This window comes from Lissotriton vulgaris, chromosome 3_1 (assembly GCF_964263255.1).
Source record: "Lissotriton vulgaris chromosome 3_1, aLisVul1.2, whole genome shotgun sequence".
NCBI lineage: Eukaryota > Metazoa > Chordata > Amphibia > Caudata > Salamandridae > Lissotriton > Lissotriton vulgaris.
In genome coordinates, this window is record NC_141689.1 from 2,073,236,461 (window position 1) to 2,073,260,155 (window position 23,695).

Consider the following 23,695-nt stretch of genomic DNA (forward strand, 5'->3'; position numbering starts at 1 on the left):
GCCTGACATTTACAGTCACAAAGAACTTCACAAATGTGTATATTTTTTTCCCAAATGCTCAGGGTCTTTCCGTCTTCGCTGCGTGGAAAGAAAAAATACTTCCACTGATAACCTGCGTTTCTGGAAGGTTGTCTCGTATTATACATTTGTTCCTGGTGTTACTCCGCACACCATGCCTGCTGGTGGCCTGGTGCTCGGTGCGGTTTTGGAGAATACACATTATGTCCAGGTTATGCTCCCTTGGACGAGAATCTGTAAAAGAAAACCAGTGCGAATAAAAGTATTTTTCATGATTTGTCAAAATATTCGACATCCTGAAAACAGTCACTGGGTTGTGTAATGAACTTCTCCTTCAAATACTGTCACACTTCATTCCTCGTCTCACCGTGGTAGATTCCCACTAAGACATGTTCATTTCCGGTTATAATGCTCCAGTTTCAAATGAAATGACATGCATTTTCTGCTTGTGTCAAATACAAACCTTCCAGATGAGTGACAGTATGAAAACTCTATCATGTCCCCTTTTACTCCACTTCTCTTAGTAAACCCCAAATATATCTGCAGAAGGGGAGTGCAAGTTCAGTCTCCGAACTTGGGAGGGCGGCAAGCTTCTTTCAAGCACAGGCAAATGCATAAACTGGGGTCCTAAGGTCCTCGTGTGCGGCTGGACCACATATAGGGTGTTGGCACTACAATGAAGTGTATTGCTTCCAGAGGTGAATGCATGTTTATGAGGAATATCTGACATTACAACGCAGTGGTTAGACCGCAGTATGTTACATCGCAGTTATTACAACGCAAGTCTTTACAATGACTTGAGCTGGAGGGCGCTAGACTTAGGAATAGTATGATTTACTATTCCAACTCCAGCCCCACGTAACAGTATGGAAGGTGTTTGAATAGTAAATCATACTGTTCCTTAGCGTATAGGGCCATCCAGCGCAAGTCGTTGTAACGACTTGCATTGTAATGACCGTGATGTAAACATACAGCAGTGTAACACAACCGCGTTGTGAAGGTTGTTCGCCGTTTATGAGTTGCATAGAGCAGTATTAGCCCCACATCACTGGGAGGGTTTACAGTGAGGGTTGCAGAAGAAGGGGAGGGAGAAACAGGAGGTTGTGGCTACTGTCTCATGGGCAGTGGTTTACATTTGAGTGAGGAATTTTTATGGGGACCGTTTGTAGGGATAGTTGGACCAGTGAGACCACCCCTTCCTCCTTGCCCCCTCAGGGTAGGAACAGACATGTCAGTCGGGTTTCCAATGAGGGCACTTATCTCTTAGTGCTAGATGAAAGCAGGTACGTTCTTAGTACTTTATTCTCCTCATCTATTCATAATCTCTTTAAATAAAAAAAATTACAAAAGTATGAGCTTATGGCAGAGTTCTTTTTATTTTTTTCCGCATCATGTTATTTTGTATCTCTAGGCGATGTGTATCTGTTTCTCATAAATCACGATGTCATACATGATGATGTTATAAATCATAATGTGGCAGTAGGTAGAAGGAGTGTTGTGCAACCTTAAGGGCTGTCCTCCTCTCCTGATACACTTACTCAGTGAACCATTCCAAGCTTCGAGTTCAGTTCTGTCACATATTCTGTGCAGATGTTCCTGTAATCCAGAGGAAAAAAAGTTTGATTTTGGCGGTTTTATTTTCCCCTCCGCCACAGAATAGCTAGTTTTATTCCACTCCTTTAAAATATGCTCTAATATTGGGAAGGAAGCACTGCTAGAAACCCACTTTGAAACAATTATACCCTTTGTTGCAATAATAATACCGTTGTGAAACTGTGTTTCTAGTAGTGCAATGGGATGGAAAATAAAAGCTGGTAGGACTGCACTACTGAAGCAAGAGCAAGTAATGCTTTGATTACTTACCAGTAATTGCATTACTCTGCATCCTTCTCTCGCTTGATTTCCTTCCTCCGTGAGGCATCCCACACATCCCCCAACAACCCCATAATCTGATAAAAGCACCTCCTTACCTCCAGCGTTGTTAACAAGCTCCACTGAAGCCAGTTGGCCTGGAACGACAGGACAGGAGGGAGGGTGTAAGTAAGACAAGCGAGAGAAGGACTTTGAGTAATGCAATTATGGGAAGTATTCTAAACATTACCCCCTCCTCCCTCTCACTTGGCTTCGTTACTACGTGAGGTGTACCCAGGCTACCAAAATACCAGGACATCTGAACTAATGCAGGAGCAGTCTTTAGCATATAAATTAAAGTCATGGTTGCCTCACTGCAGACTGCCCTGCAAATCTCGTCCTGGGATTCACCTTGACACTCAGCTAGAGAAGTTGCTAATCTCCAGGCCGACCTGCCCTGAACCCTGAATGGAGAAGGGACGCCAATCTGGGAATAAGCCAAGGCAATAAAAGGACAAACTCATCTCCTCAAAGTTTACATGGTAGGTTTGTAACCTTTTCTGGAAAGCCCAAAATTCACAAAGAGGAATCCTGGTGGAAACTCTTCACCACCTCCTGATAAATTAAAACAGCACTCCGGATGTCCAGGGAATGAAGACACATTTTCTCAGGAGACTAAGGATAATGACAAAAGACAGGCAGAATAACCTTCTGCTGGCCAAGAAAGGCAGAATTAACCATGGGAATAAAACCAGGACCAGGTCTCAAACCCAATGGATTTTCAAAGATCCGCAGAAAGTGGCTCTACATTTTAGAGACCCCAGTTAACCCAGTCTCCTGCCTGAATTAATGACCATTAAAAAAAACACATATGGTAGGGGACTTAATATCAATGGAATGAAGATATTGACTCTAGGAATCCAGCAGATTACACCAGGGAGCTGGAAAAGCCCTGATCACTGCTCACAGCCGCTTCAGAGTGGAAGGGGAAAGCCCCAAAAAGAACCCATCCTGTAGAAACTGAAGGACCTGAGGGAGAGAAGCACAATCTGCTGTTTAATACACAATTTCCCAAAGGAAACCCATTGCCGAGCATAGGAGGCCATCGTGGAAGGTCTCCTAGTAACTTAAATAGAAGAGGAAGTGCAGCAGAAAAGCCCAGAGTCATCAACTCTGAACACTCCGTCTCAAAACCGTCAACTTTAGATCAACCAGGGACTCTTCTGAAGGATTGAGAGGATCAGAGAAAATGAACTCATGTTATTTCCAAAGAGGGGAACTAAGGGCTTTTTATTTATTTAGATCCAGCATACATGCCCAATGACTAGTGTAACCAACAATGTATGCAGTTCCTAATGGGTGTTGTAGGTGGAGGTATGTAGTCTTGCAAGTGAAACCTGTTGTGTGGGCATTCACAAGGGCAGGAGAGGTGATTCCTCCTTTTGGGAAAAAGACCCTCACACACCCAACAAGCAGGTGTCTTGCTTCATCATTGGGTCTGCTTCTACTCGGGTTGGCGCTGCGATACCCGATCAGGCGCCATTGATGGGGCCTACTTGGCAGAGGTCTTTATACCGTAAGCCGTTGGGTGCAGTGAGTGTGAGGGCCCTAGTGTGAGATAGGAGTGTAGGTGGTGATACTGTGTGTGTGTGAATTAAAACAGGGAATAGTGGTCCACTCAGAACAATTTTTAATGATTTGTGGTCACTACCCTCGTTAAAACTAGAAAAAAGAGCACACAATCTAAAACCTTTACTAAGGACTGAGAGGTTCATGCAGCATAGAATTTTGCCCTTAGTGCTAAGTTAGCAGCCCCAAAATAACATTTCAAGATGGCATCCACCTTCTTATCTGTAGGGTTTAAGGGTGAACATTCATCAAGATTCAAAGAAGACCTGCCCAGCGAAGGAGCTAAAATTGTGCCCATCGTAATGATCTGGGGCAGTACAGATTCTAACTCCTCCAATTAATATGATTTCTGAAGACATCCTGGTATTTGAAAATGTTCAGGCTCCTTCCAACTCCCAAAAAAGACTTCCTTAATTTTGAAGTGGAAAGGAAGGGACAATAGAGCCACCTTGGCAAATAATTGATTAAAGCACCCATCAGGAGCTTTCTCAACATGGGGAGGATCCAACCCCAAATTGTCCCGAATATCCAAAAAGATGACTCCTAATTCATTTCTGGAAATTAACATCTACTAGGTTCTCTGGAAAGAAACTAGGGGGCATATTACCAAGGGCCTTATCGCCGCTTTAGCGGGAATTTTTCCAGCTAAACCGGCAATAATGTTATCGCCCTATTACCTAGCTGTCGCTAACACCAGTTAGCGACAGCTAGTAGGAGATAGCGGTCATCTTGAGGCCCGCTTTGGATGTCAGCGATATTTATCGCTAATGACATGCAAAGTGGGCGTGCCAAGATGTTAGCGACTGGAAACACTCGCTAACATCGCTATCTCCTATAACCTACTTTTGGAAATATTCGCGCTAAGCAGGTCTTAGCCATGTTATCCAATGGTAGGTGGATAACATGGCTAAGAGCATTAGCTCGGTAATGCATGAATATCGTTGACTTTTCAGCGATATTCATGCATTTCGGATGATTTTTATAGCTTTTGAGATAAACCTTGATAATAGCAAGGTTTATCTGCGATAAAAATCTGTGAAGCTCGGCGTTAATAATATTGCCGCCAAGCCAACATAGCAATAATTATCGCTAGTTGTTGGTAATATGCCCCTAGGTTTTTCTGGCAAAGAATCCCTGTCCATATCTGAAGAAACATTCTAGGACCTCTTTTTCTTGGTGTAAGGTTTGCAGCTAAGACCTTCACCACGTCCTCATCAATCATGGCATGCACTTGACTAGGCATCAGTCTGTCCACAGCTTCAGGACAATGAATGGAATACTGATAATGAGAGACAAGGAAAATGCTTCCTCTTCTCACACTGTTTCCCTTTCATAGTAACACCATCCACTGGAAAAAAACTGATTTTAAGTAAGACCAGCCTTTAAACAAAGCTTATTATGGAGTACACACACAAGTTCCCCAACAAGGCAACAGAAGGAAACAGGAAGCCAATCCCCAAGTGCCTCAGCATTGCTTCAGCCACATAAGAGTGCCTTCCTTATATTCCAACCTGCTGTGGGCTCCTGGATGAGCAACGCTACCCCCAACTGTATCCCATAATCCTTTTTCCCTAGAGAGGCATCACTGTCTCTAAAACGGCAAGCTCTCCAAAACATGAAGTCTCACAGCGATCTGACACTGCATTGGGACACCGCCTCTGAAACCAGAAGTGCCTCCAAATTACATGTGCTGCACTGAAACACTCAAGAAACCTCCTTTCCTTTACTGGCATCTGCCAGTAAACTCAAGTTCTCAGGCCCATAGTGCATTGAGTCTCCAGAGGTAGGAGAAGCCCACTTCGTGTACACTGGAGCGGGCACACCATACCGGCCCTTCGGGAGACAATGGATGGGAGGGGCTTTTACTAGATTAATGGGTTGTCAGGGGAAGCACGGAAGGCCTCACATAGTAAGGTACCAAGCGAGAAGGAGTCTAAAGTAATGGATGCTGTGGAGCCATCTAATTTTTGTTTGAAGCTCTTTGTGGACTTTAGTAAAGTGCACCAGTACTCTGGGTTTAAAAACTTACTTTTGCTAGAGGTAAATATGCTATTTTTTGTGAAGTGGAAGTGATCATTAACACCAAAGAGGTTTAAAAAAGTCATGTATTTCAACTATGCTCCGCTGACATACTTTTTATGCAACTGTAATATTGAGAAAACCTATTCTTGGGTTTAGCTTATTTCATGTTTCTTTTGTCCCTTGTTCTTTTCATATAGAATACATCTCCTGAGAACTTTGAAACTGGATATTTACAGATTTCTGTGCAAAAGTAGAGTTCATTGGATGAATTAAGAAACTGTATGGACACTACTTTGAACTGGTGTTTCATGTGCCTTTTGCACACAAGGACATACCTCATGTAGAGTTTTCAAGCAGATGACCCCTTATGGACCGTACACATACAAATCAAAAATGTAACAAGATTTTTGAGTATTCTATATTACGAAAAACCCCACAAATGAGCCCAAACATCGTTGCAAAACTCAAAACCTAACCCCCTGTTATAAAAAACACAAGCCACTGCGCAACTACACTTGAATCAAAAATCACTCTTTTTCTAAAAACAACTTTTAAGGCACATCACATCTGCATAATTATTCTGTTTAGATTGCTTTCTGCTAACTCTTTTTAAAAGTACAGCCTATAAATTTATGAACTAATAAAATAGAAGAAGAAAACTGTGTGTAGGAAATTGGGTTGTTGGGTGAGGGGGGTGTGAGCCCTTCACAAGCAACAACCATAATTTCTGCCACTGAAACACCAGCAAGCCCTAAATTAACTTGTCGGTAACCATCGGTAGCTTGGCAGAAAGCAGACAGGAATACCTTAGAAACAATGTGTAAAGTGTTTATGCAGCCAGCACACAGTAATAAACTGAAAACACAGCACAAGAGCAATCCCACACTAGTTACGAAAAATAGAGTAGAATTCAATGACTAATTTAGGACAAAGTTAGGCCTGAGAAATGTACCTTAAGTCCTAGATGCGGTGTATTCTACCATGCAGTGGCTGTTCTGAGAAACAATGTGAGGTCTGCATCAAGGATGCGTTGCGTAGCGGTGGTTCCGATGGCCTATGAGTGCTGCTATGCAGCCTTGCATCGTGCAGCGGTGGTTCCAATGAGAAGCTGCAAAGTGCTGTGTTTGGTTTGCTCTGCACTGTGTCAGTCCCATTACAGGGATACTAGAGCCATGGTGTGGAAAAAGTCCTTCCCCTGAGTCTGAATTACCCTACAACCTTGACCTGGTGGAATTGATGACTCTCATCTTCAAGCCTATCCTTTAACTTCACCTCTCAAATAAGGGAGAGTAGGGCATGATCTACCTTCTGCAACTAGGGATTACTCTATTCTATGGCCTTAAGGCCACACCTGTAGAGGTCCTATCAGTGGTTGGTTTCCTAGGATAGAGTCCCTCTGCTTGTATCCTAGCTGTAAATGCTCAAAGGCAGCATGGTTGGGAATGGGGTACACTGGGTCACCACCCACCAGAGCCTCCCCCATGTTTCTCAGAAGGGAATGGAGATCTTTTACCTCCACCTTACTCTGGGACTTTGTTTGTGTCTTTCTTGACCCCCTCACTCTGCTGAAGGGAACCTGGACCACCACTTTTGAGGTCACTCCCTGGCACCTTCTTATGGACCCTGGTGCTGAACTAGCAGTTGACCTCCTTATTAAGCTCCCTGGGATCAGAGAGCTTATCACCCACTAGGTGTTGGGCTTAGCTCTGTAAAACAAAGACTGAACATGTGGTATCTTGCAATCAATTTGTATAGCCCCTTGTAATCACTCACATCATTGCCCTTCAGCTAACCTTCCAGTGCCTTCCAAAGGTGGCCCACACAATCCACCCATGAGTGCTGGGCAGCCTTTGTCTGTTCCTAACCTTTTGCCTATACATATATGGTGTAAGCTCATATTTTCCGGTGGGAATGTCCTACATGAGGGGATACTTTGTCCTGTCCCCTTTCCCTAACAGGGCGTCTCTCCCTTCACCAGGGATGTGCCTCCAGAGGCCCCTCAAACCATTTGTCTCTGTCATTCCCACAACAAAGTTAGGCAACAATCCTTGGGGGTGTGAAACCTTCTTTTGCCGGAGGACACTGGGGTATTGCTGCCACAATTCATGCTCACCCCATGCTCCAGCAGTACTTTCCTTTCAGCCAAGTCTCTCTCAGTCGCCTTCGCTCTGCTTCCAGTTTCATCTTGGCCTGTTGCAGCTTGAACTCTCTTTCTGCCTTGTGTCCTCCAGCTCCTCTTTTGACAGGCTGTTTCAAGACACGCTGCTTTCTGCCCTGACAGTGGGCTCCTTCTCTGTAGGCAAATCATCCTCCTCCTCACGGAGCTGTACGTAAGGGACCACATTAAGGCCTTCCGACTTTTCCAAAACAATTTCCTCCTCCTCAGGATTGTCGTCCTCTGACTCTTCTGGGTTGAACTAAATCCCCTTGATCTCCTCACAGGCATGGAGGGCTATCTGAAGGTCAAGCTTTGTGACCCTCTTTTCTACATTCTGTACCCGCTCTCCCTGCAGACCTCTGCAGCTCAGCCCTACTGAGGTTATCATCGTTGAGCACCTCCATCTCCAATGTAGAAAAAAGGAGGCATGGAACTTCAATCTAGAAAAAGGAAATATAATGAGCAATCAGAAACTAAGGAACATTTTTAAAACTCAAATCGATTCCAGAATATTTATCTTGAATTTTTAGTGTTGGACAAATTCACTGTGTGGCACTTCACAAACACAAATGTTGTTTCCCACCAATGAACACCACTGTAGGGAACCCAATGTTATCCTATGGGAGAGGTAGGCCTCAGAGTAACAAAAAAAGGAATTTGTGAGTTTTTCAATACCAGGACACATAAAACGTAAAGGTGCATGTCAAACTTTTCAAATACACTGCACCCTGCTTTATGGTCTGTGTAAAACCTATAATAGGGGTGTCATATTTATTAAAGATTATGGCTTAGGTCTAGCAAAAAGCTTATTTTTCTAAGTCGAAATGGCAGTTTAAAACTGCACACACAGACATGTTTGAAAATGCTACTTATGTTTGTGGCAAAATGAGTGCTGCTAGCCCACAAGTAGCATTTAATTTATAGGACTTGGGTATATGTAGTACCAATTTACTAGGGGCTTATAAGTAAATAAAATATGTGACTTGGATGTAATCCAATTCTACCAAGTTTAAAGGAGAGAGCACAAGTGCTTTTGCGCAAGAAAACAGTGGTAAATTGCACAGAGTCCTTAAGGCGAGCTAAAATGGTTTTAGAAAGCAGGAGAGTTAAGGCAAAAAGTTTGGGGTGACCCTTCAGAGAGAACCAAATACACCACTGTGGATAGTGGCAAGCAAGGAAAAGATTTAGGTGAGGGATTGGAGAAAGAGGTGCAGTATTCAAAATCAGGACTAAGAATACATCAGGGAAGACGGGAGCTAAAGAAGGGAGGACTTTACGTTATGAAATGGGAACAGAGGCTATTTCAGAACAGGAGCTTCAAGCTGAGGCAAGTTCAAATAAGATAGAGTTTGAACAAATGGGTTTTCAGTTTCCTCTAAGAAGTCAATAACGTTTTAGTACCTTTCATGTGGACAAGGAGAAAGTGCCAAATAGTCCAAAGAAAAGGCTTTTATTGCTTCTTAGTGTGTTCAGATTTTTTTTTCAGTCTTCAAAAATTAAGGTATCTTACATTTTTTCTTGCCACAAATAACTTATGGGACAAATTAGGTTTTGGGGTCGTTATGGCCGTGTTGCTTTTTATGTGATACAAGCAATTTGAACTTTATGCTTGATTCTGAATGAAGTCAATAGAGATCACTTATAACCAGAAAATAAGATCATATTTTCAATTTCCAGATAGTCTTACTGCACAGTGAATCTTTGTGTTTTTTTGGGGCATCTCAGTTGTCTGTAACGAATAAACCATAAACTAACTGTAAAACTTCCATCATTGCTAAGAATTGAGGGGCATATCATCAAGGCGGCGTAAAACAATTATCATCGCTTTTGCCTCCGTTTACGGGTGAAAAGCGGCGATAATTATATCACCTTATCAGCAAGGTCACGCTATCCTGTGAATCCTTGCCTTAGCGCCCTTTCCTCCAATGCCCAGCTTTGCATCTCTAATGAGATGCAAAGTGGGCGTACCTTGCCAAACTTACATGGAGAATGTCGCTAACCGACATTACTCCAATCAAAAAGGATATTGCTAACCTGCTTAGCGATTTTCAAAGCAGCACTAACCACCCTTAACGCGGTTTCATTAGGCCTGCTTCAAATCTGACTTAGCCATAATATCCTATGGGAGGTTGAAATTATGGCTTAGTCCACCCTGCCCTATCAGCAAGCTATCGCCTGTCGCAATGCGATTATAGCTGAATTTCCAGCGATAATTTATTTATTTTATTTATTTTATGCAATTTATTGAGCGCTCGTTTACCCAAGCGTGTCTTGGCGCTTTGAGAGAAAAACTGAAGGTTAGACCCAAGAAATGGTGGGATCTAGTGATTAAATAACAAGGTAACCAGGTCTTCAGCTGCTTCCTAAATGATAGTAATGTAGGGATGTTTTTGAGATCTCCTGGCAAGGTGTTCCATAGTTTAGCCGTGGCTACTGCAAAGGATCTGTCTCCCCAAGTATCCTTATTAGTTTTGATTACTTTCAGAAGGTTAGCATCAGCAGATCTGAGAGTGCGTGATGGTCGATAGGGACAAAGGGCATCTTTAAGAAAAGAAGGCGCTTTTTCATGAATGCTTTTAAAAGCAATACAGAGGTGTTTTGAATTTAATTTGCTGTCTGATCGGTAGCCAATGAAGTTTACGAATGATATTTGAAATAGGTTTAAATTTTGGTGTACCTGTAACGAGTCTTGCAGCCACGTTTTGGACCAGCTGAAGTTTATTGACTACTTGTTCTTGAGCATGAGACTGCTGTGCTCATGATGACTTTGTTTAGTGTAAAGCACAATACTCCAAGATGGGAAACACGTTCACTTGCTGCTTGAGGAAAATGCCAACTCACAGTTCTGCCAGTGTATATTCTTTGGTTGAACACATTTGCACAAACCCTGATTTCGTGTCTATATATCAATACAATATCTTTTTTGAATTACTTTAGTCGATTTGTAACTTTAAGTTACTTGCTCTGACATGTTCATTTGATAATCTTTGTTTTCATACATACCGGTTGATGCTTGATGAAAGGAAGGCCTAATTCATCTTGCTTTGAACCTGCCCCCCATACCCGTCATAGTTTCAGAGCCATAACTACAAAGATAGAAAGGACTCTTAGCTAATCCTCGTGTTTCCACTACCTATTTTTACAAAGAGGGAGTGAGCATGTTTAAGGAAAGGTTAGCACTGGTTAATTTAAGGCTGGCAAACTGTGCCAAGAGAAACCCAGTACTCTCTACTATAGTGCACTGGAGAGAGCCTATAGGTATAGGTACCAGAAAACATGTTGTCTCCTGAAGAAGAAGAGTACATGCATGGTTTGTCTGAAGAGGCAAGTTGTACGAAATACTAGCTACAATAACTAGTTCAGCTAAATGAGGCAGCCTTGGCTACAACTTTGTACTAGTACTATGCTGTGAGAAAGCTGAAAGAAACGTCTAGAGCCTGAGAAACTTAAGTAATTCTGGTTCTACCTTTCACCCTATACGTGAGCTGTACGTGTGGTATCACTGTTGTTATTGGAAAATTCAAAACAGCAGTATTTTAAGCCCCCCCTTGCTAAACCTTATTTCAAAGACCAGAGTGATGTTTGTAAATTAATGTAACAAATACCTGATTTCACCTGACTGCCTTAGCCCTGTCCCCGAGCTGAACGTTTTCTAAATCTAGGACACCTTCTAGGTTGGCTGTTGCCAGCTGTATGTAAGTGGAGGCAGTAGAGTCCTACTCTGCCTAGGCTAGCTTATTCATGCAGATGGGATACGAATAGTTCAGTTAAAAATGCACCAAGAGAACATGAAAGAGCATCTTGAAAACCTTGGGGCATATTTACAAGAAACTGGAGGAATGCGGTGTTACACCTAAAATTGGTAAGGCTGCGCTCTGACAGTTTCAAAACACAGGGATGCGCCGTATTCACAAGAATGCAGCACACCCTTGCGTCACCCCTAGCACTGGTACTAAAAAAGCTGCCTAGGACCAGCGCAGACACCCTAGCGCCATTTTGCCAGGGTGCCTATGCTGCAGGAACAGCTGTTTATGTGCAGGAAGGGAATGCAGCACGCATGGAAAGAGCAAAACACAAGGCGAAATAAGACATTTCCCATCGTATCATCTGCTTAAGATCACATATTCCCTGATGGTATTTTTGCCCCTGCCCCATACCTTGTAAATATGGGCAGCATCAAAAAGCAATGGGTGTTGAGGTGAAGTGCCCACTGCAATCCACATATAACCCTCCTTTCACGTTAAGTTCTGCATAAATAGGGGCATTATTTACAAGGTGTTGTTAAGCCACGTTAAGTGGCCTAACGCCGTCTTGTTAATAAGGTGAAGGAGCAGTGGCGGCTCCCCTGCTAAGGTGGAGGAGCGTCGCCCCACTGTCCACGGAGCAGTGGAAAAAAAATGAAATGATAATAACAGAAGTTATTTCTGTTATTATCATTTCATTTATTTTTTGGGCCAGGTTGGGCTGGGATGGGACTCCCGTGACATCTGAGAGAAGGTGCGGTTGCTGCACTCAAAAATGTGCAGGAGTTTTCCCCACCATGCATTACACAGCCTGGTGGGGAACATGCCTAGCCTCCCATTCCCTGTCTGATCCCTAAGCCAAGGCGCTCAGACCAATCACAATGCTGCACTGCAGGGTTGTGATTGACTTAGGGTAGGGAGCCTGTGTACCTCCTGGTTCCGGTGGAGAGACAATGAAGGACCACATAGGAGAGTCGAGTGAGGGGAGATGCCGAAAGGAGGTAAGTGATTTTTATTTATTTTTTAATTCCCACCCCAGCTACCCTCACCCGCTCCTCCACTCCCGATTCCTGCCGGCCACTACTGCAAAGGAGCTAATGCCACCAGAACGTCAGTCAGAAAAAGTGACGTTCAGGTGACGTTAACTCCTTGTGAATGTACCCCCTTGTATCTAACATTGGCCTCCATAAGACAACCTCATCCACCTTGAGCATTTCAGTTTTTCAGTTTTGATAACCTGATTAGTATACTTGGTTGATTATCTCTGGCATCTGATGGATTCCTTCAAGCCTTCCTAGTGGTGAACCTTTTTTACTCCAGAAAGCTTCGCAAGTGTAAAAGTACCTTTCTGCACTTCTTTTAAACCACCATCTCTGTTCGATCCTGTTCAGTCATAAATCAAATTTTATTTCACAAATACCTTGCTGATAAGCTTTAAAAAAAGACACAAGTGGCCATATAGTGCAGGGAAGAGCCGGAGGACGACCAAAAGTTTAAGATGCTCTCATAAAATATTGTGATTCCCCCACTTCACTTAGAGGCTTTGGAAGCATTGCGTTTCTGATGTTGGTGCCTCTGCTGCCTCTGCCATCAGAAACCTTTCACCTGACATCCTGTCCACCAGAGGGCAATCAGGACATAGTGACTGTCATTCCACCCTTTATCAGAGGAGGTGACCATTACTAGATTTCCCAACTGTTGGACCACTGCGCAACACATGACCACCTCAGGCAGTGCAATTGCTCATGGCCCCAACGTGTAGAGAGAAAACTTGCCTAGTGGAGATCTCTAAGTGTGGCAGGCTGCATTGTATTGGGAAGAGAGAGATAATAGGCAACCTGGCAGCCTAGCAGGCCATCAGCCATACATTATATGATGGTAGCAGTCAATTTTTCTCATTTCACATTGTGCTTGTGTTTTATCATGCACTTGCATAGGTCATCAAAATAATAATAATAAACATGTGTAAGAAAATGCTCCTATTTGTGTGGCCATTCCCATTTTTGGCTGAATTTATGGCTGTTTTTTAGACTCTGCGCACCAGTGCCAGTGTATATGCTCTGACCCCTAAAACATGTAAAAAATGTCATATTCAAGTCTCCTGTAAGGCCTTAATATATGGCGTAGAAAGTACTTTTCCATCTTTGTAGAACACACCCTGAAACTCATGTATGGGTAAAACCAGTGGCGGCTGGTGACATTTGCAAGTGGTGGGGCGGAAAGTGATAATCATACTGCACCGTAGCGAGCGAGCGTAGCGAGCGATCCCGAACCCCTTAAGGAGGGTTCGGGGGGATTTCCCCCCGAGAAAATTTTGAAAAAATAGTGGAAAAATGGAGCATTTTCAAGCAAATTTGAGAAAGCAGGAAGGTTAATAAAGCAATTGTGAAAGTGCAGGTATTTATTAAAGAGCTGTCATATAACATAGGTAGCTGCTTATTCAGTATAACCACAGAGCTTCATAACAGACTCCTGCAGCGCTTAGGAGAAAAACATCCCGGGGCGCTGGTCTGTGACCGAATCAGGGAGGGTGCGGGCCCGGGGCTTGAGACTTACTCGTGAGAAGGGGGGTGCGCACTCGCAGTCCTTCAGGAAGAAGGACCATCAGGCAAGAAGAGGGTGCGAATGCATGGGTGAAATATGTGAGAGCATGTCTCCTGCCCCGGGACTATATATATGAGACAGCATGAACCCATACAGTATATGAGACAGCATGAACCCGCCCTACACCCCAAGACCAGGGCTGTTCTGAAGGGATCAGGGCAATGCAACTAAGGGCCAATAGATGTTGAGAACTATTCCTAGTTCGTGGCAGAATGTTAATTTGCACCAACTGCCTGAACAGTTAGTGGGAAACTGAGAATTCAATGCAGGTCTCTTAATGAGGCTGATTGCTTTTCTACAGGTTTAACGGTAACCTTCCTTCCTGTCGATGCCCTGCAGTTAAAAGGCTGTGCAGTAAAAAGTAACAAAATATTTTAACTATTAATTATTCATCCAAGGTTCAGGAGAATCCCCAGTTGGTAGCACTGGCATAGGCACAAATAAATATCTAGCCAACACTCAATGCACTGCAGACTTGTAGCCTAGCGAAAAGCAACAGACATGCAGGTTGTTACATAGTAGGGCTCCCGGTTTTATGGTATTTATTTTTTTGCCATTTCCGTCTGTATTTATCCATATTTATTTTTCGGCCATTTTTTCTGTATTTATCCACATTTATTTTTGCCACAAGCAAAAGATGACGCTACAGCTAGTATTTTTCCACATTTATTTAAATTGACAATGCAACGCGAGGAGCTTGTAAATAAACCCCAATCTGTGATCTCTGTCGAAGGCCTGGAGGCAGGCACAACACAGGTCATGTTGGGTCATTAGATTCCTGCTTGGGGAGAAAGGAAGATTGTTTTGGGTAGAACTTAACCCCCACTCTTTGTTTCTGTTTAAAAGATTTAAGCCTATTGGCTTGAATTCCCATGATACAAACGTGCAGAGCTGAGTTCAGTGAATAACCACAGCGTCCGTTGAGATTGATGCAGACCCAGCGCGCGTTCATTAGCCCTGGGTCTGTGTGTCACTGGACGGCCGTGCTGCGCCTGGGACTACTCACTGGACTGACGCAAGCCTAGAGGGATCCTATCACTGATACGCCTTGACAAACCCCCGAATTATGGTAGCCTGCGGTGGCTCGCAGCTGAATTCATGAGCTTGCAGCCACTGCCTTGCAGAGAGATGCTGCTTTAGTAATTAATGGAGCCGTCCTCGCCACACTACAAGTTGGGACTCTGCTTCCGGCCCCGGCCCAAGTAAGTACCAGCTTCTGTAAGCTTCCCTTCCTCCCATTCACTCACTCCCCTCCCTCACTCCCCTTCTCTCCCTCCCCTCCCCTCACTCCCCTTCCCTCACTCCCTCCGTCACTCCCCTTCTCTCACTCCCTCCCTCACCTTGCCTCACTCCTTCACTCACTCCCCTTCCCTCACTCCCCTCCCCTCACTCCCTTTCCCTCTGTCTCCCTCCCTCTACCTCCCTCTGTTATCTCACCCTGCCTGTGTGTCAGCCCAGGCTGCTTCCCAGCATGCACACACAGCCGCCCGAGCACTTCACAGGTCTTTAAAAGACCATTTGCATGTTAATGGGGCTTTTGTATTACACCTCTTCTTAGGCCCCCACAGAGCAGCAGAGTCTCCCAGAGTCGCGCTCCGCTCTGGTTGCAGACAGTCTTTAAAAAAAAATGTTCAGCTCCATCCTGACATTGTTAGAATCCATTAATAACCTTTGACAGGGCAAAATGTTCTGTGTGACACCCGATCTTATTTGTAAGGTGTAAGGTAGACATAAAGTTGCCTTATACACAGGATGATGGTGAATTATTTTAGCTGACAGTGTATGGTTGACTAAACGTTGCAATTCATAAACTGTTTTCACAGTTAGACAGTTCTTGTGGGCTCGTTATGAAACTGCGATGTCGATGTTGATCAATGGCTATGGGGACAGGTTAGAGGTCTCTGCAAATCAATGTGGAAAATGTATTTGAAAACTTCTGTTCGAGAAATCAACGCATGGCTGTATATAGAAAAATCCCTTTTAACCAATCCCAAATGCAGTTAACTCCATATTCATATGTCAGTCTTTAATTTTTTTTTTTTTTTAAACACTGGTCCGATGACTGGAAGGTCCCCGGGCCGCCAGGGAAGGCTTGCCGGGCCGTACTATGAGAACCCGTGTTCTAGAGGAACCGGGCCGTCCCGCCGACCTTAACAGTACGGTAAGGTTACAAGGGAAGTGCCCTTCAATTTCTGGTGCTCTGCTGCAATTTTAAAATCTTCTTTTTCTAGTTGCTTAAATGGATGTAAATTCTGATACTTATATCCTGTCTCCCTATCATGCATTGCTTTATTTTGCTTGTGAAAGTATCACTCATGGTAGTTGAAATGTCACTCTTATTTACATAGCAATCTGAAACCTTGGCAGCTATGAAGTCCGTCCTAATCTGACTCTGGCAGGGGCTCTAAAAGGGGTGAAATAACAAAGCAGCCTCATTAACAAATAAATGGTCTTTCAAAGACCTGTGAAGTACTTGGGTGCGGCTGGCAGCTCTGTGTGCACACGGGAAGCTGGGGAAGCTGTCACCTCTTAAGCCTCTAAGGAAGGTGAGACACCAGACGGCAGCACAGCAAAATATACTAGTATTTTCCCGTTTTTTTACATATAAATACAGATAAAGGAAAACTTGTTTTCCGTCTGTATTTATATGTAAAAATCCGTAAAAACGGAAAACCGGGAGCCCTATTACATAGGTAGTGTTTTCAAGTAGGCACACTACTCAGAAAATTCCCAACCTAAAGCGCAGGAACGAAACTGTTTGCAAGATTTCCTGTCCCATCTAGTATAGATGGACAAGATACAGAGATTAAAGGCGAGCTCTTGTAAACCGTTCAAAAAACATTTCTAAAGACTCGGATAAGCAAAGAAACAAATCTTAATACCAACTCTGCATATTAACACGTTAACAGTCCCTTCCAGACTTAAATCTAGCCAGGATGGGCAAGGGGAAAAGGGGGAGCTGGGCAGATAAATCTGCAACCTTCTAAGTGTAAAAATCAGTCTTCCTGAAGTGAAACCAGTTTTAGTGCAGACCTCAACATTGCCCAGTGCTACCTACAAGTGCTACAAGTTGCCTTTTTAAGATTGGAAAAATCCTTTGAACTCAATGATAACCAGCACCCTCACCCCCACAAACAACCAGAGAAATCTAGTCTCCCTAACCCTATTTCAAAACCAAAACAAACACATCCACTTCCACTTCCACTTCCACGTTCGCATGTTGAGTTGAAGATGAAAGAGCTGTAGATACTGGAAGCCGCACGTATCACCAGTGAGTGAAATGTCCTTTGAGAAAGCGAAGAAACAGGCATGTGAGAGTCTTCGTGAACGAAGAGACCCTCAAAAAGACCAATAAGGAGAGCACCACTATCTCACCACAGAATTCATCATGGCAAACTTTAATAGAGCCCTTGTATGGTAGGTAGACTGTACAATGGGGGTAGGGGTGTATATAATTTTCTTTCTGTTTTGATTCAACTGCAATGCCCTTTATTTTCTCCTGTGTATTTAGGAAAACTGTCAACGTCACAATGATGTATGTTTGTTGATGCTGCGGGTCACCGAGCTCCGCCCTTTACGTGTGTTTAAAAATAACTTTAATAGAGCCGGGTTGCACATAAATGGAGGCCATTATCAAACAGAGTTTCATAGGAACCTGCCGTACATTATAACCTGTTCTCATCCATGTACGTGGGACTGGTGGAATACGAAAGGAGAACATTCGGGCCACTACCTGCAGGCGAGGTCTTCCAAAACACCGTGTGGGAGAGATGCTCCCAGAATCTGCAATGCATGTCTCTGATGTTCTCAAATATGCCCTGCCCCTGCCCTGATCTGAGAGGATCTGAACTCTGACCTCCAGTCCATCCATGGTAACCACAGCCTCAAATCCATTCTCAGACTGCCGACCGACCTGCCAGACACACCCAGGACCTAATCTATCCATTCTAGTGCTCCCCGACCCCGTGCCACCCTCGGACTCACTTCTGTCCCCAGACCTCAGTCTCAGACCGCATAGGAAACCAAAGTAGGGAGTCATGCCTGACATATATGCTTGACTCGAGCCAGCCCCAAAACGCCTATAGCCCAGTCGATGTACGTGACGCACGATGCATTTGGAAATAGATCAGCCCACCTCTGTCCCTAAGTGCGTAGACTGTAGACACGGCGGCCCCCTCGGCCATGCCATTCCTTACTGCCTTCAAGAGCTCATTACGATTTTTAGAACCATTTAATGCAGAACAGTTAACCAACCGGTCCCAGGCCCAACGCTAAACCTAAATATCCACCTCTGTACGCACTCACAGTCAGGAAGTTCACTTACAAATTCCAAAGCCGCTTTTAAGTGAAGCTGCTTGGAACCAGAAGCAAGCAACTTAAGTGCGAAAAACGTACGTGGACGCAAAAGCAGCACACAAGGAGGGGGCATGTCTGAGGACCCTACTCCGTCAAGACAGCGGAGAGGACAGCAACAAATATGTATGTGGTGTCTAAAAAATAGAGACGAGCTGCATGACGCCATCAGTAATGGTGCCAATGGTCCTGGTGCAGCAAGGGAAACTACCCATTTGGCTGCAGTAAAAGTAAAGAACTATCTGGGCATAGGCCGCTCAAGCCCATGGGCACCCCTGTCACTACACCAAAGGCAGCTATGCCCATGGTCCCCCTAAAAAGCCTGTGACGCAATGTATAATAAGGGCCACTGGAATTATGCGGCAGGGAAGGACCAAATTTTGCGGCAAGAAAACGCAAATGATGTGATTTAATGTGGCACATTTTACGATCGTATTACTGCATGTTTTTGTCATCTTTGCACTTGTTAACACTTCCTGGGCATTGCTTGACCCTCATTAGCACCGGTTTAACACAAAACTATAGCAATAAGCAACAGAATGGTGACCAATCAAGCTTTACAGAGGGCCTTCCACTGAGGGGCAGCACGTGTTGCTGCGTCTTTAGTAACTTTTGAACCCTTTGAGATAGAAATGAAACTTTTTTTATTACAATCTGAAGATTATGCAGAAGACGATGGATTATGTGGCAGATGCGGCAAATGCATACTTAAGCGAAAAAAACCACGCGGCCGCATAATTACATGATAGCAGTGGCCTTGTATAATGCTGCTCTTGACGATTCAGTTGCTGTTTGCCGGGTTCTTACTCTGTGTATACCGATGAATCTTTGTAGACTTTCAGGCCCAAGGAGCATTTTATATTGCAATGATGCCCGCCCGGTCCGATCAAAAGGTTTTGTATTATTAGCCCCTGCTCCAAAATGCAGCATGCTGTTCTCTGAGGCCAGAGTTCGCTGATGTGTGGAATGATTAAAATAAAGATTCACACCCATGGAGGAATGAAATCCACTAAATGCAGAAAGAATGCGAGTCCTATAAGCGGTCGCCAGGAGTACCCCACTTACCTCGCTTTTGTTACCATAGTGGCCTTCCTTCAGGTTCAGCTGCAAACCATCTTTCCTTGTGTGAGTGCGCAGCGCCGCTCCTAGCTGATATGAAACTCGATTTCTATTCCCCTGTTGAATAACTCAGCCGATTTTTATACAGATTACACTGTGACCAGAACCACTCTGAGTTAGCTAACAGTTTTGGTGGATATGCAGTGGAGTAACACAAAATGATGCGGGAGTCCTTGCAGAATGTGACGATCCCCCCTCCCACGGAGTCTCCCGATATCTCACAGATATGGGCTTATGTTGATGGGGTCCGCCGCAGGGACTGTAGGGGACTAGGTTACCCACAGTAGATTTGTGAAGTAAAAGCACGAGATGTTCAAAGCCATTTACTCAGGATCACACATTTAGGCAAATAAGGAAATGGAGGCGGGATATCCCCTTCCTGCCACCAGAGTCTATAACTTAGAGGCTAGTTCATTATAGGGGCAGCAGAAGCTCTTCTGTACAAATGTTTCCAAGTAGATCATTATTTTAAAGCGCTCGCCCTAAAAACCCGAAGATTCATGAAGGTGAATTTTTCTATATTCCTGACGAACACTGGAAGTCCTCATTGTAAATACAGTTCCTGTACTAGAACTGCTCCACCAGAGATAGACTGGCAAGGAAGGGCACATTGATGATTCCGAATTACATTTCACTAAAAGGGCAATTCCTGAAGGTGTTACTTTAAAGTGTCCCATTTGTTTTTTGCAGTTTTATATAGCAAAAAGCTCGACTCAAAGGCATTGAAGCGCTTTCAATAAGCACTAGTAACGTTACATTGGTATAAAGTAATTTTTTGGTAGGCACGGGAAGATTAAGTCATTTGCCCAGAATCACAGAATGTTGAGCCCACGCCCAAAACTCCATCCAACCTGGTTCCCCAGTACCAAAGTCGGCAAGTAATAATAGCCGCAGACATAAAGCTCTGATCGCGTTACAGATGAGGCACACAATGTGAGACGGAGGCAACACATTATGTGTGCCCACACAGCCCACCTCTGGCGCTGACCAAGCCAACACATTCAGAAAACACAGCGCTCTGCGCACAAAGCCATTTCCGGAGCCGGCGGTTGTGATGTGCTGTGTTATTTACAATTAGCATTGCATTCTTGCCACCAATAATAAATACACTTCTAAAAAAACGCGCATCATGGAGTAAACAAATGTCACCCCGAAAGAGTGCTGGCTTTTAAAACAATAACGCTTTCCATGCTTCGACTTTAGGTCATTCTTTTCGCAGAAAATGTCAAGTTCCAGAATGCAAAGTGCTGTGGGTTAAAAAAAGCAAAGACTGACTGAACTGGCATACATGAGGTAGACAACTGTGAATTATTGAAACAAAATATGACATATAACTTGTTTGAACTTAAATCTAATGAATCTCTAAGGAGAAGACACATTTTTAGTTTCTACAAATGAATCCTGCAATTCAGCTTGCTCATTGGAGCCGCCGGTAGCTCAGTGATGTCATCATTGCTAACTGTTCCAAGGATGCAGGTTAGCTTAGCCACGTGTTGTCAGGATAACTTGCCACCTTCAAAGACTGTACAGAAAAGTTAAGTTACTTACAGGTAGACTGAACCCGGGAGGCACCGAGTGAGGAGTACATCTGCTAGAATGAGTTGCGTGAATCACTGACTCCGGAATCTTGGTTTAAGACACACACAACGAACTGGTCACGCGTATACTCTTCGTGACTCTCTCACTACAAATTCCACTTTCACTTTACTTGTTGTGCACAGTGTCAGCAGTGCGCCACGCGTGGTGACGTCCCGACAGCCTAGGAAATGGCCAATCACCGAGACATGGCTGGATATAGCCATATGGTGATTGGCCATCCCTCAGCAGCCAGCCAACACCCACGCACAGCACCATCCTGCTGCAGCAGCCAATCCTGGCGCAGCGTTAACAGCAACACTGCGCCAGGATTGGCTACAGGCCGGATACTATTCTGCCCTTTATGAGGCCGGGGCCCGGGGTCTCTGCCTGTTCTCTGAGAGCTATGGAGGGTGGGGGGGGGGGTCTACCCCACTGTGCGCATGCGCGGGCCCGTCAAATTGTTGACTACTCCTGGATTCCACCTGCGCATTGTGCAGTACTCCGCTATTCTGCTCTGCCTGCTGCCACTCTTTGCCGCAGCCCCGCCCCCCATGACCCACTTCCTATGTGATGCCTGGTACTGTCGGGCTTCTCCCGGGGCCGGTAGCGCGCAGTGCGCTCCGATTTTTAATCATCAGATTTGTTTTTTTTTTAATGCATGTGACAGTGTTGGCAGGCAATGCGGTCGTCCATGGCGAGTGGGGCAACGCCCCAACGCCCCCAATGGACGCACCGCCACTGGGTAAAACATTATGTGCGTACTGTATGTTCATTGTTAAAATTTTACATCACTTGCCCCTAACAAAGCTGCCCAGCACAGGTTTAGAGAGCGAGGATTAGGTATGCTTCATTTTGTCGCCAATTCTACTGTAGGGATGTGAGAAACTATAATGATTTGTTTTTCATGCATCAATGGGCACTCTTTCCGTCTGCATTGCATTAAGATTTTTTTCAATGGAAAAAAAGCATGCATCAGCTATGGAATGCAAATGTGATTTGTAAGCAATAACAGTTGTCTGCCCCGTATTGAAAACTATGTATGAATAGCCTGAGGAACTGACAATTTTAATACCATAGTTTGCTTTCTTATTGCTAGTGTGTAAATATTTAGGGCCAGATGTATGTAGGTAACCGTTTGCAATGATCAAATGGTACATTTTTGCGATTCACTATTTGGTAATCGCAACAACCAATGTACAAATATGTCTTTGACACGTTTTGCGAATCCCAGTGGGTCGCAAATAGACCTACCTCATTAATATTCAGGAGGTAGGTCTCAGTTAGTGACCCATTGGGTATCACAAAAATCACGGAAATGGTGGCCTGCTGGAGTCTGCAGACCACCATGTCTGTGATTGCTTTTCAAGAAAGCAGGATTTTTTTTCATGCAGACTGTGTTCCTTAAAGGAAAACAGAATCTGTTTCAAAAATAAAAATAAAAAATGTTCTTTTCTTTTTAGGTGTAGTCAGTGGTTCATGAGACGACTGCCTGTTCTTAAACAGTGTTTTTATAAACATTAAAAAATGGGAATGGGACCTTAGAGGACCCAATCCCATTTGTGGATGGGTTACCACCTATTAGAAGTAGGTGGTAAAATGCAAATGTTTCACCACCTCATTTTGGTTGCAAAACTTTCACACATACCACTTTATTAGGAAGGGATGCCATAAACATGGCCCTTCCTAATACCGAATCGCAAACCCAATTTGTGTTTCGGCAATAAGTTACCGAATCACAAATTGGGCCTTTGTACATCTAAAAATGCCTTTCTTCATTTGAAATGGCCTGATTCTGTGAATGGGGCTATATGGGAATGGAAAAAAAAATCTTTGTACATCTGGCCCAGATTCTCTTACATGTCTGTTTGCAATCCACATAAGATAGCTGTGTGTTTTTCTATCCAGTTTTTTTTCTGAAAATGTGGAAGTAATATATGTATGTATGTATGTATAGGCATTTATATAGCGCACTACTTACCCGTAGGGTCCCAAGGCGCTTCGACCGCTGCGAAACCCTTCCTGGCTTCCCTGAGAGATGGTCCCTTAATGGGTATCTCCAGGGTGAGACCAGGCATCCCCGGCGGTCTGGTGGGGCCGTTAGTGAAGATGAGGCAAGCTAATGCCCAGAGTTGCCGAGTGTGATTGCTGATCAGAGTGGGCACCGAGGCGAGAGAATTATCGAGTCCGCTGACCCTGGTCCAGAAACCTGCCGCGCCGGGAATCGAACCCTGGTCCCGGGCCATCCTCTGCTCTCGGGTCTGCCGCCTCTAACCAGTGAGCCACACTACTTCACTATATAAGCATACAAGGGTTTCACTCACTCAGCATAATGAGGCCTTCATTCCTGGTGTTTAGAATTAAACAAGAGTACCCCATGGCTTGGCCTGCAGTGCAGGGTATTTTTGAGTATGGTGACTACAAATCTTAGTATTCACATACTAAAACCTTAAGTGATTGTACTTCCCAGCTCGTAGAAATATATGCCATGTTGCTTGTGCTAAGAAATGCTGATCCATCAGTTCCTACACAAATGGTGTTAGTATTATCCCTCTGTGTGCAAGGTCCCAGTGTCAATTTACCACATTGGAACCTGAATGGATTCAGAGATCCAAAATGGAAA

General features: G+C 44.2%; 1 protein-coding gene and 1 long non-coding RNA gene across 2 annotated transcripts in view; one reads left to right on the forward strand and one right to left on the reverse strand.

Annotated features, from left to right (window-relative positions):
- SGCZ (sarcoglycan zeta) overlaps positions 1–23,695 on the forward strand; it is a 1,984,974-nt gene that overhangs the window by 734,370 nt on the left and 1,226,909 nt on the right. The window lies entirely within an intron of this gene.
- LOC147728817 (uncharacterized) overlaps positions 6,338–23,695 on the reverse strand; it is a 313,193-nt gene continuing 295,835 nt past the window's right edge. The window contains exon 3 of the long non-coding RNA XR_015309579.1: positions 6,338–8,118. This is a non-coding gene — a long non-coding RNA (uncharacterized LOC147728817). The remainder of the gene's footprint in view (positions 8,119–23,695) is intronic.